General features: G+C 40.0%; 1 protein-coding gene across 1 annotated transcript in view; it reads right to left on the bottom strand.

Moving 5' to 3' along the window:
* LOC147624828 (nucleic acid-binding protein) overlaps positions 1-14,698 on the bottom strand; it is a 64,736-nt gene that overhangs the window by 35,795 nt on the left and 14,243 nt on the right. The gene's annotated exons all lie outside the window — the stretch shown is intronic.

Genomic DNA, 14,698 nt, shown 5'->3' with positions numbered 1-14,698 from the left:
TAAGGTGATTTTCAAGCTTCCAACAGTGTTTCCGGATGCTAATCACTCTCCTACACACTCCCAATAACTGAAATTCAGCAAAATAGCTCTCTTTATTGCTGTAATTTCTAGTCTTTTTGCTGAAAACCCTAATTTCAGCCCTCCTTTCTCAAGTTGAACCATAGGGGAAGCTTTCCCAAGGTTCCCTTCGTCCTCTTGAAGACCTTTGTCGCGAAGAAATGCGACAAATCGAAGATCTCTTCACTCCAAGGACTTCCATCGCGAAGACTTCCGCTGTCATTGACTCTACTTCCAATTGGTAAGCTTTAATGCTTAAATTTGGAAGCAAGTAGCAGGAGGGAGGAACCGGATTACAAGATCACATACCCTGTGTAGTGTTCTCTTGTCCTCATGCTCTCTTGCAGATTGTTGCTACCATGTGTTGGTGGAACAATAGAGAGCAGTTGGTAGGGAACATGGGCACTTGAGAGGGTAGTGTGGATTGCAAGTCTACAACGACAACCACTTGTTTGCAATACTGTATTCATATACATTGGTATGGAAATCTAGTCAGAAATGCCCATGACACTATGTACTTGATTCTCCCAAGATCAATATTTATTTGAGGGAGGAGTCGGCCGTTCCGGCTCATTGTGTCTCTTGTCAATTCAGCAATTTACTTCTTGTATTTAAGCAAGTGTCCATCAAATCTTAGTGTATTTAAGTGTATTGATTAGTATTGTGTTCAACCAAGTTACAGCTGTCCTCTACACCCCGTTGTCACACCCACCCTCCTCCATTTTTCCTCCTTCCATGCCTCTCCCCCCTTTCTCTGCCATCAGCTCCCTCCCCCCCCCCCCCCTTTCTTTTGCCTAGCACTCACTTCCTTGCGCCTTATCCCATTTCCCTCTCGATTCCATCTTCCCTCTCCCTCCGTTTCATCAGGCAGTTTCTTTGTTCTCAGGTATTTCCCTATTGGCAAGCCTCGACGCCTTCTCGTCTTCTGTGACATCCCTACCCTCTCTGCGCATAGAACTCTGGAGTGCTGGCAGCGAAAGTAGCAACCTTGAGCGCAGGGCAGAGTTTCCCACTCGGGGCCTCGCCCACGAATATCCGGACAAGAGACTAATCCGACGGCTCTTCCAAAACCGAACCCGGCAAAAACTTCCCTCGCCCAGAAAGCATAGGCAATTCCTCCAGGAAAAATCTTCTAACGTAGTCAACAGTCTTAACTATTCTTTGTATTCTGACCGACCCCGCGGATCACATGGCCGAATCAAAGGAGGAACTTACACTTGGTTCATAAAGACTAACGCTTTTTTCCCCATTAAGAGAGGCACAGCCGTTGATTCTTTTTCCATAGAACAAGAATTATCCTGGGACTTACTTCAACTATCGTAACTTGAACACAATTGAATTTTATTTTAGAAATCCATCAGTCCAGCCTAACCCCATCCAATCCCATGGGTTAGCCAACCGCCCAACCACTGTATTGATAGAATCCATTATAAAAATTTGGTTATGTTTTGTCCCGGGTACCAGGAAAAAGAGTTCCCAAGTTCCCTAGCCGGCTCTCATACAAAAATTAAATAGTCAGACCACTTACACACCTAATATGAAATTGTCTTTTCTCTGACTCAACTATTTCCAAAACAGCATTGCAATAAAACCACAGAGTTTCCATCATAGTCCTCAGTATTCCAGTCCCGAGATCCAATTTCCAGTCATTCCTTCCTTCGGCATACCTATGGCATCATTGGCAACCAGAACGCTCACCACCTGCTCACTCAGGGACCTTTTCGATAGTTCCTAGCCCATAGTACCCAAGAATATAATTAAGTATTCCAGTCATTCCTTCCTCAACGTACCTATGGCATCATTGGCAACCAAAACGCTCACCACCTGCTTACTCACATGAACCTTTTCAATAGTTTCTAGCCCATAGTACCTAAGAATATAATCACATAAAATCCATATGAACTCTCAGTTGAAGATCAGCAAGATCAACCAATAAGATCCATGTAAAAGAGCCATGAACTCATCCTCGTTGAAGACCAGCAAGGCTAATCAACCAGATCCATGCCCGTGTTCAGAAAACAACTCCAAACTCATTTTTCTTCCTCGACACACGTGTGGGTATCCTGGGCGACCCATAGCCTGAGCACCGTATAGTCAGCACCCTCTAGGTTCCTTCGTAGATGACCTAACGCTTCACTCATAGGCCGCTTCCTTGGTCCCTCATCCACCGTACCGGAAGCTCACCATTTTAATCGAACCGAGGCTGGTCAAGACCTCAGTTGACCACCTTCCCACGCGAGACGTGCTCATCCGTCCTTTCACATACATACATCTTCATCCATTCTTTCACATACATACATCTACATCCATTCTTTCACATACATATTCTACATCCATTCTTTCATATTTATCTGATTCACATCACATCTATCTATCTATTCATTCACATTTATCTGATTCACATCCCATCTTATCACATCTATTTATCTTTCATTCTGATCACTTCTATCCTTATCACATCCATTCTCTGTTCATTCTCATCTATCTGATTCATATCACATCATCACATCTATTTATAGAATGCAAGAGAATTCTTATTTTTGGTATAAGATTTCTTTACGCATCTACTGATGCATAAATTCCATTTTAAGAAGAATAACACTTTCGAAATAAAAATCAATCTTTTATGCATCTTCCTATACATAAATTCAATTTAAATGAGAATGACACTTTTGAAATAAAAATCAATCTTTTATGTATCTTCCTATGCATAAAATCAAAATTGATGAAAATAACTCTTTTGAAATAAAAATAGATTCCTTTATGCATCATTCTATGCATAAAATTCCATTTTAAGTAGAATAACACTTTCGAAATACCATGACCTCATTCCACAAAATAGTCAAAATACTTCCCTAGCATCATTGACATAAAACAATCTTTAAAAAACAGGTTTCACATACAAATACAGTTCCAAACAAAGATTTTCATCTTTCTTCATCATTACTCATCCTTTCTCATCATTCCATATCATTTTCTCATCGTTCCATATCATTTCTCATCATTCCATATCATTTTCTCATCGTTCCATATCATTTCTCATCATTCCATATCATTTCTCATCATCCCAACACATCATTCCCACATCAACTCACATCCAGTCACATCATCTCATATCAACTCACATCCAATCACATCATCTCATATCAATTCACATCCAATCACATCAATTCACATCCAATCACATTATGTCATATCATTTTACATCCAATCACATCATTCCCATATCAAATCAAATCCAATCACATCATCTCACATCAATTCACATCCAATCACATCCAATCATATCTCACATCAATTCACATCTAATCACATCCAATCACATCATTCTCACATCAATCCACATCTATTCACATATTCCCACATCAATCCACATCTAATCACATTATTCTCACATCTAATCACATCATGCTCACATCTAATCACATCATGCTCACATCTATTCACATTATCTCACATCAATCCACATCTATTAACATCATTCCCACATCAATCCACATCTAATCACATCTAATCACATCTATTCACATCATGCTCACATCTATTCACATCATTCTCACATCAATCTACATCTATTCACATCATTCCTACATCAATCCTCATCTATTCACATCATTCCCACATCAATTCACATCTATTCATATCTTCCCACATCAATCCACATCTAATCACATCATTTTACATCCATTCACATCTATTCAAATCCATTCACATCTATTCAAATCCATTCACATCCATTCACTTTATTTCACATCATTTCTCATCCATTCATATCATTTCACATACATTCTCATCCATTCACATCCATTTTTATCTAAGTGAATTATATTTATAATCATTTCAATAATTCATTTAGAAAATTTGTACATAACCTTTTTTATTTTTTTGACAAATAAAAAATGCTCAAAACTTCACTTTTAACATAAAATTTATTTTGCATAAATTCATTCTCTAATGATATAAATTTTACCATAACTTTCTCGCATTTTCTATGAAATGATAATAATTAAAATTTCACTTTTTAGTATAAATATTATTATGCATAAAATTTATTTTTTAATAATAAAATTTTTACCATAGTTTCACTGTATTTTCTACGAAATGAGAATGCCCAAAAGTTCACTTTTAATATAAAAATTTATTTACGCAAATCCTTCATTTTCTAATGATAAAATTTTACCATAGTTTTCCCGCATTTTCTATGAAATGATAATACTCAAAGTTCCTCTTTTAGTATAAAAATTATTTATGCATAAACCTTCATTTTCTAATTAGAAGAAATTTTGCCATACCTTCCCCGTAATTTTTATAAATTGAGAATGGTTAAAATCACACTTTTAACCTAAGAATTAGTTTATGTATAAACCTAAGCTTAATATAAACATTAATTCATCATAATCAAGAAAAACATGGTTTTTAAGAGGAAACCCATAGAATAAAATGCTTCCCAAGCATGAGGGAGGCTGGGAAAAAGAACAACGTTAAAAAGCGAGCATAAACAACATTGTTTAGGCTTATCCTTGGTTTGCTTGATTCTTTACCTTGCAAAAATTGTGTAGCCTTCATGGAAGAGCCTTGGCCACCAAGGAAAAAGGGTAGTCTCCAAGAGAAGAAGAAGATTAATAAAGCTCCAAAGCTTCACAATAATACAAATATAATAAACTGAAAATGACACTAGCATATAGTTACTCCAATATGAAAATACAAAGGAATGGAGATCTATTTATAAGTGAGGGAAACCACCAACCAAGTCCAACTAGAATCTAGAGACTTCTAGCTCCAGTTTGATCCATTTTGGAAAAGTTTAGACTAGTTTGGCTCACTTTTTTTATTTGATGCGAAGGAGGAGAGAGGAGAGATAAAATATCTCACTTTTTTGAATTAAAAAATGTCCTCTTGATCTGATTTATAGGTGTCTTCTTCATGAGCCCTTCTTCTTCCCATTCTGAGATGTCAGAAATTCTATTTTTTTACTAAAAAACTTATTTTTTTACTAATAAACCCTGTACTAGTCAACTCTTCATCTTATGTGAGAATTTACTACTCTTCATCTTATGTGAGAATTTACTTATTTTTTTGGAGATTTTCTTATATTCTTTGCCTTTTTCTCATCTCAACACTTGGATTAACCTTATTGACCCTTCTTGACACTCTTTGGACCTTAATAAGAATTTTTCTGAAATTTTATACTCTTAGGCTAAGATGTCCAATTCACATATTCAATTAATTTCTAATGCACATTGAAAAACTCTTTTTAAGATTCTGTTTCACGGGATCTCTTCCTATTAACTGGGAGAAAATTCTTATCTAAAAATATTTCAAAACTGTATTATCTTTCTCTAAAAATATTCTCTCTCTAGACCAAAACAGGGTAAAACAATGTTTTCTTACATTCAGAATTAGGAGATGATTATAGAGACTGAAGGGGAGGTTCTTACACCTTTACATCTCAAAAGCTGGAGGGAGGAATCTTACATTCTACCCCACTTAAAAAACGCGAGATGTTCTCATCTCGCAGTTAGAGGATAATCTCGATAAAATCATCTTCTTACTCCAAGGGTGGGACTCTTTCTCTTCTTAGTCAAGTCCATTTTTTTTCAACTTAACAAGACCCTTAAGGAATCTCAAGTGAAAAGACCACTTTATTTATAATTCGAAACCAAAAGGAGTTAAAAACTTTAGACCTCACTAATTCTAGGGTTCCTTAAAGTTTGGTCAACTCTCACAAAATCCTGGGATAAAGATCCCATTTATAAGAAGAACATACAGAACTCATTATCAAAAAATAGTTCATTTATATCCTTAACACAATAATGATCCATCAAACCAGTAATTTCATTTGAACATTCCCCACGAGAATTTCAGTTATACAGGTTCTCAATTTGTTATTTCACAATCGGGTCTACTGGACCAAGGTCAAGCTGCGAACAATCTGTCAGCAAGATCCACTAATCTCACAGTGATCTGCTGAAGGACTTGATCGTCTTCCCAGCTATCAACATCATTACTGGAATTCTCTTCATTCATCATCATCATGACTTATTCAACTCATCAACTCGAATTCAAAAATCATTATCCTTTAATCAGAATCCAAATCAATTCATCCATTCTCAACTAGAATTCTAAAATCATATCAACCAGCATTCGAAATCATCATCTAGAATAGCACTTCTGCCTCATAACTTCAAGGTCTTAGATTCACTCATATATATTGTTAGTAAAGAGCTACAGTATACCCACGGTATCTACACGTGGTTACGATCCTTGGTGTTGTAAGACAAATGTCATCATATCTAGGCCTCAAGCAACTCAGGGATTCCACACAATTGCGGTACTTCCGTCTAAAAACCTAATTTTCAATTTATGAATTTCCATTCTAAATATAAATTTGTACGAGTTTTGACACACAATTACAATCCTTCACTGGTAACTCATCAATTTTGACATTTCTTGCTTCTTGGTTTATCAACTTCAAAAAATGCGCTCTGATACCGGTTGTGACATCCCTGCTTCCTCTGCGTATCGAACTCTGGAGAGCTGGCAACGAAAGTAGCAACCTTACACGCAAGGCAAAGTTTCCCACTCGGGACCTCGCCCACGAATGTCTGGACAAGAGACTAATCCGCCGGCTCTTCCAAAACCAAACCCGAAAAAAGATTTCCCTCGTCTAGAAAGCATAGGCGATTCCTCCACGAAAAATCTTCTAACTTAGTCAACAGTCTTAACTATCCGTTGTATTCCAACCGACCCCGCGGGTCACATAACCGAATCAAAGGAGGAACTCACACTTGGTTCATAGAAACCAACGCTTTTTTTCCCATCAAAAGAGACACAGTCGTTGATAGACATATCACTTACACACCCAATATGAAATTGTATTTTCTCTGACTCAACTATTTCCAAAACAGCATTGCAATAAAACCACAAAGTTTAGATCATAGTCCTCAGTATTCCAGTTTCACATCAATCCACATCTATTCACATCATTTCACATCCATTTTTATCTAAGTGAATTATATTTATAATCATTTTCATAATTCATCTAAAAGATTTGTGCATAACCTTCTTTATTTTTCTAACAAATGAATAATGCTCAAAACTCCACTTTTAACATAAATTTATTTTGCATAAATTCATTCTTTAATGATATAAATTTTACAATAACTTTCCCACATTTTCTATGAAATGATAATGATTAAAATTTCACTTTTTAGCATAAAAATTATTATGTATAAAAATTATTTTTTTAATAATAAAATTTATGTCATAATTTCACCGCATCTACGAAATGAGAATGCCCAAAAGTTCACTTTCAATATAAAATTTTGTTTATGTAAATCCTTCATTTTCTAATGATAAAATTTTTCCATAGTTTCCCCGCATTTTCTATGAAATGATAATACTCAAAGTTTCTCTTTTAAAATAAAAAGTATTGATGTATAAACCTTCATTTTCTAATTAGAAAATTTTGCCATACCTTCCCCGCAATTTCTATGAATTGAGAATAGTTAAAATCACACTTTTAATCTAAGAATTAGTTTATGTATAAATCTAAGCTTAAACATAAACATTAATTCATCATAATAATAAAAAAACATGGTTTTTAAGAGGAAACCCATAGAATAAAATGGTTCCCAAGCATGAGAGAGGCTAGGAAGAAGAACAACGTTAAAAAGAGAGCATAAACAACATTGTTTAGGCTTATCCTTGGTTTGCTTGATTCTTTACCTTGCAAAAATTGTGTAGCCTTCATGAAAGAGCCTTGGCCACCAAGGGGAAAGGGTAATCTCCAAGAGAAGAAGAGAATTAATGAAGCTCCAAAGCTAATAAACCATGTACTAGTCAACTCTTCATCTTATGTAAGAATTTACTCATTTTTTGGAGATTTTCTTATATTCTTCGTCTTTTTCTCATCCTAACACTTGGATTAACCTTATTGGCCCTTCTTGACACTCTTTAGACCTTAATAAGAATTTTTCTAAAATTTTATACCCCTAGGTCAAAATGTCCAATTCATATATTCAATTAATTTCTAATGTACATTGGAAAACTCTTTTTTTAAGATTCTGTTTTAGGGAATCTCTTCCTATTGAGCGGGAGAAATTTCTTTTCCAAAAATATTTCAAAATTGTATTATCTCTCTATAATATTTTCTCTCTCTAGACCAAAACAAGGTAAAACAATGTTTTCTTGCAATCAGAATTAGGGGATGGTTATAGAGACTAAAGAGGAGGTTCTTACACCTTTACATCTCAAAAGCTGGAGGAAGGAATTTTACATCTTCACCCCTCAGGAGGACTCCATGGGCAGCCACTCCATCCTCCCCAACGAAGGCCGTCGTTCCTTGGTTATCTTTCTCTGAGGCCGACCTCCAGCTCCTCGCTACAACAGTTGTATCCGTAGAGACCTTCACTCTGGTTTGCAAGATTGTCGCTAGCCACCCCGTGCGCACACAATTCAAGTATAGTACGATTACGACGCTCAACAGTTGTATCCGTGGAGACCTTCACTCTGGTTTGCAAGATTGTCGCTAGCCACCCCGTGCGCACACAATTCGGGTATAGTACGATTACGACGCTCGACCAAATCATTTTGTTGTGGTGTATAAGAAGTAGTACACTGATGAGAAATACCACGCGACTGCATAAAAGCTGTGACAAATATCTCCCCCCTCCCCCCCCCCCCCCTTTATCTGTACGCAATATCATGACCTTATGGCTGCAAGCATTTTCAGCCATAGGAAGAAATTGATGGAAAGTTGAAAATGCATATGATTTAGCTTTCAAACCATACACCCAACAAAAACGAGTGTGTAATCATCAATGAAAGTCATAAAGTGCAGATGTCCTGTAAAAGATAATGCCTTCATAGGGCCACATAAATCACTATGTACAAGCTGCAATGGCCGAGTAGCTCGCACGATGCCATCCTTCGGAAAGAACTGACAATGCATCTTTCCCAATATACATCCCTCACATACATGCTTGTGTGGGAGCTGCATAGGTGGCAACTCTTGAACCATATATTGACGCAATAAATGCATAAGAGAAGGGAAATTAAGGTGACCAAACCGAGCATGCCATAGCTCGGTGTCGCACATATCCTGTGATGTGGAAGCAACCATAGCATCATCATGAGAATCACTACTCCTATCATACATGTCAAGCCTGTAAAGGCCATTGCGCAATGTCATAGAGAGCACAAGCGCATCAAAATCTGTTCTATCATAAATGGAGCAGCAATGATCAGAAAACTGGATTTTGAGACCAGTTTTTGCAAGTGTTGAGACAGAAATAAGATTCTTGCGAATTCCAGGTATATACAAAGTATCTACAAGAGTAAACATGTCCCCACTACATGACGTTAACTCCACATTGCCAATGCCTTAACGGCATATGATGCCTTACTACCACACAAAACTATACCACTTGACGGTGCATCTATCAAGGTAGCAAATAGCTTCTTGCACGAAGTGATGTGCTTTGTAGCACCTGAATCAAAATACCAATCAACATCTGACAATGACAAACAAAAGGCAAGAAAATCACTGCATGTGACTGTTAAGGCATCTCTAATGGAGACACCCATGACTGGTGTATGTGTAACCTGAGTAAATCTAACCAGATGATCCGGTTGATCTCCTGTCGTGAGGGATCAAGGTAGGGGGAATCTAGGCTATACTAAAACGTGGGGAGATATTCCATCTGTATGCCATGTCCATGAAACCACTCGACTACCTTAGAGTACCATGCATGTGACGGTAACGGTGGTGGCCGTGTGTCGCTGAGGAGGAGGGCAGTCCAGCTCGTCTCAATTGCTCCCTCTCCCTCTCGCAGTATAATTGCATAGAGGACTCTAGTGCTAGTCATGAGAGAGAGAGAGAGAGAGAGAGAGAGAGAGAGAGAGAGAGAGAGAAGTACAAAGGATAGGGTCCCAAATACCCTCTGAAGGGCTCCCACCAAGGGCTGGTGTATTTGCTTTATTGAATGCTGTAAATGACTAACTTCTTGGAGACCTTTGTTGGCTGGAAAACATCAGCCTGGAGATGCCCTTCTTGACCTTCACCTTTCACCGTGCATTTGCCTTCCCTTTGGCTGTCCTCATGAAGCCACATGTGAAAAGTGTCTACTTCATGGTGGTTAATCAAATCGTGGAGCAATAAAAAGCAGGCCGACAGCCTCTCTACAGACCAACCAGCAAATAGAGGTCCTATATAAGCGTGGGCTAGGCAAAGGGCTAAAATCATCTCATTATTCACAGATGCTGAAGCACTCCAAGGGCCCCAATAATAGCCCAAGTGTAGGGCAACTATGGCCCTGCAATTCATGCTTCTAAATTCTTGACTTAGTGCCCTTGCATTTGGCTGAAAGCCTATCAATGCCTGGAACACCACTTCATCATTCTAGAGTGTTTAAGACTTGCACCACATCCATGTGCGGGACATGCACACCTGACCATGACCATGTACAGGACTTGTACACCTGACCGTGGACTCTACCGTGGATCCCTAGCTCACTCGTCCCGAACTGGGGCTCACAAGAGGCCAGTTACAACTCTAGGTCATGCACCAGCTGTACAGACATGTCCACGTGGCATCCAAGTGCAAGATGCACGTGACATCATCCTTGCGTCGAAGTCTACTTTGGTGACCCCTCTTGACCAACAAGATTTTTACTTCTGATGTGCAGGACTGACAACTTTTGTACCTAAGTTCATGCTTTTCTGTTTATTTATTTAAAAAAAATGACTTGTGGCTTCCCCCCCCCTTTTTTTTAAATACAAACTAGTGAGTATTACTAGCAAATCATCTGCTTTTTTTACGCCAAAAAAAACTCAGCCTGTTTTCTGAAAAAAAACAAAACAGCCTGTGGGTTTCTTCCACGCACACAGTTTCTGCCGGCCTCTTCTGTGCGCCCTGCTTGGCCCCTCTAGGCTTGCGCTACGGTTTGGCGTAGGTGGTTCCTGCTGGCTGGCTGCCAAGGCCACGCTGGTTGCACTGGCTGTGTTGCCCTGGCTGGCTGCCAAGGCCACGCTGGTTGCACTGGCTGGCTGCCGATCTGGCCAGGCTGCTACCCAAAGCAGCCGCCTGGGGTAGCCTTGCTACCATAGCCTTTTGGCTATGCTGCCGATTTGTGCTAACTCACCCTCAGTCACACTGATCTTAGGGCTCTCCCCCCAACTCATATCTTAATCGGATACTCGCTTCAAGCCCTAACCACATAAAATCAGCAGCCTTCTCTCATCTTTCTGACACACAACCACCATGCACCCTTGACGCTAACAAATCCTTGTACAACTTCAGTAGAGCAAATTTTAATTTTTTTTGAAAGAAAGAGAGAAAATGAGAGAAATACCTTGAAATTCCAACATCTATGATGCCTAGACACCCATACCACTTCAGCCTCTACGTTAGGGTGACTCTGATACTACCAAATGTAAAGTCCTTCCCAAAATCTGCCCTAAACACAGCTGAAACAAGGTTGGCCCTAAACCAAATCATGACGTAGCAAGCTAGCTCAAGCCTCACCTCCCAAACGTGATGAGTATCCATCGATCTCCCCCAAGCCAAGGCTAGGACTTCCTACACAATCCCATAGGCCCGTGTCTTAACCCCGGCATCCCATACAACTGAAGCCACAGCCCAAAAGCCTTCGCACGCCAACCTACATACCCGCCATGTGCACAGCATGAGCATGTCAGCTCTCCTGTTCAGACCTTCAATGGTGCATCTGCACAATTGTGTCTCATAATAACCCAAGCTCTCACTTCTAAAGTGATAACTAACCATAAATAGCTTACTTGCTATAAACGGCCATTAAGCTTGTTTTATCAATCCGGGAACCCTAGCGAAGTATCTGCCTACTAATCCCTATTCCCGGGCCATTGGATTAGATCCCTAATCTGTAGATTAGTGTCCAAGTACATAACACTTAGCCACTATAACCAACCGACTTACTAATCTTTTGGGCTCCCTAACCCACAGTTATCCAATTTAACCCTCTAGTTAGCCTCAAGTACATATAACACAACCGGAGATAACGGTGTATCATACAAACATCTATCACTAACTTTTTTGGCCCCCAACTAACACACCCAGCTTATATGAGATTTGCCCAAGACGCATGGAAAAGCACACAACTAGACAACTCCATGGAGTGAGCAGCCTCCCAACCCACGGCAAGCTGGTACTAAGCATCCGAGAAGTCCTCCAAGAGAGAGCACAATCCCTCCGTAGAGCCAAACGCCACTCGTCCCGCGACCGAGACCCTCCACTCACTAACTCTACATCTAAGGTTTGCTTTTCAGCAACATAGAGAGGCAGCACCAACGGTGGTGGTTTTTGAGGTCAAGAATAAAGTTCATGAGGATGACAACTCATTATGAACCGGGACTACACATAGGGTCCGAACACATGAGGTTCTCTTGTTGCCTACTTTATAGTATGTAGACCCTTTCTATCCTTTGGGCCGCTAATCTTTTACTTTTTCATGTTGCCTTGACATCCAATTTACTCATGGATCACATGTAACAGCTTTTTAGTCTCATAGACCTTTGGGTCTTTTGATGATGTTAATAACCTCTCTCTCTCTCTCTCTCATACAGAGGCTGAGACAGAGGTATATATTCCGATGCCTGGTATACTATGAGACCAGGAGGAGGTTCCACTGCCTCTTCTGAGACAGATTTGGACCGCTTTCCGGGATCATGGATTTTCCAGACCAGAGATGCCTAGGTCTCTTCCTTCTGGAGCTCCACAAACACAGGGAGTCCTTATTGCGGCCCAGACCAGGTGCACCCGCCCGAGGACCACCACAGAGAGCTCTCACTGACTTCTTCGAGACTAGAGCTCCAAGAGCAGATCCACCCACTACACTCAACCTCTAGGTTGATGCAGGAGCCTAGCCGAGAGGCCCCCGCCCACGCTCGCGTCACCACAGGAAGATGAGTGCCATCATTTCCCACCACCACAGGACTTTCTCCTACTGGCTCAGCTTTACTACATTGGGTACCATGATTGGGTACCATGATGCAACGTCCTATGCGGGATATTTTAGGGTGATGTGAGATCTTGACGTTTTTTGTATTGGGATCACCTTTGGCATTTCAGCTCTTGTTCCTTCCTTTTATTTTTAGTACCCATGATGATGTATTCCATGGACATGATGTAATCTTTTGGTCCCATAGGTCATTTTGGCCTTTTGTAGACGTTAATATAACTTTCTTTTCTCTCTCGCTCTCTAGATATGGACCTGGGGCGGCCGCACCAGAGGACAGGATATGCCAACTTTGTCACATAGAGCCCGAGACAGAGGACCATTACATATGTCGATGCCCTGTATACTATGAGATTCGGGGGAGGTTCCACTGCCTCTTCCGAGCTGGGTTCGGACCACTTTCCAGGATCATGGACTTCCCGGATCAGAGATGCCTGGGACTTTTTCTTCTAGAGCTCCATAGACACAGGGAGTCCTTAGTGAGATCCAGATCAGTTGTACTTGCTCGAGGACCAACACAAAGAGCTCTCACCGACTTCTTCCATACCAGCACTCCGAGGGCCGATCCACCCATCATACCCAGACCACAGGCTAGTGTAGGAGCTCGACCGAGAGGTGTGACACTCAACAAAGCCACTGAGTTATGCAGAGCTCGACGCCCCAGACCCCATGGCCCTCGCCCATGGCCACGCCACCACAAGAAGATCCGGGCCATCATCTCCCATCATCGCAGGACCTTCTCGCGCCAGCTTAGTTTCACCACCTTGAGCACCATGTCACAGCGGCCCATGAGGGATGTATTAGGGTGATATGAGAGCTCTCTGCTCATGTACCTAGATCATATTTTAAAGTTCTAGATTTTTGTTATCTTTCTTTATTACTATTTTGTACCCAGGATGATGTGCCTCATGGATATGATGTAACCTTTTGGTCTCATAAGGTCATTTTGGCCTTTTGAAGACGTTAATACAACTTTCTTTTCTTTTCTTTCTCTCTCTCTCTCTTCCCCCACTTGCAGGAGATCCACTCCAATTTTTCCTTTTTTTTTTAATGACTTCTTTGTCGCTTGAAGTTGTCATTTTTTAATTAATTGTCTTCATCACTATGTGCATATGGAATGTACATAGATGAACTATCATTGTCTCATAGAGCTTTGTGGTCTTTTGTTAGAAGTTTTCAAAAGACAATCTTTTATTTTTCTCTCAGATATAGGGAATGATCTAGGCGTCTCCTCCAAGATTCTATACACAATGTACTTTTTTGGTCTCATAGACAATTTTGCCTTCCACAAACCTTAATAAATCTTTATTCCTTTTTTTCCATTGTTTGCATGTGTAGTTATTTCCTTATCTGTTTATGCAATCTAGTGAATCGAAGAAAATAACTGAGTTTTGTAAGGCACTGCCTTTTGCCTGCCCACTTATTATAATTCTTTGCCTTCTCAAGCATTACACCTCCGAGGTGCATAGGGATCATGGACGGCACTCACACTCATCATAAGCAGTCTCTCTGCAGTATTTGGTCTGATATTGTCCACACCCTGAGGGCCACTTGAATGAGGATCAAGGGCAACTCCATATTAGCTACGGCCAGGAGATTAACTTTTATGAAAGAGTGCGATCATGGGTTGTTTTGACCACCTTTAC

Source organism: Cibotium barometz, chromosome 24, assembly GCF_041138505.1.
Source record: "Cibotium barometz isolate CiBa-2024 chromosome 24, ASM4113850v1, whole genome shotgun sequence".
NCBI classification, from domain to species: domain Eukaryota; kingdom Viridiplantae; phylum Streptophyta; class Polypodiopsida; order Cyatheales; family Cibotiaceae; genus Cibotium; species Cibotium barometz.
The sequence above is the reverse complement of the archived record's forward strand: the minus strand, read 5'-3'. Positions and strand labels throughout refer to the sequence as shown.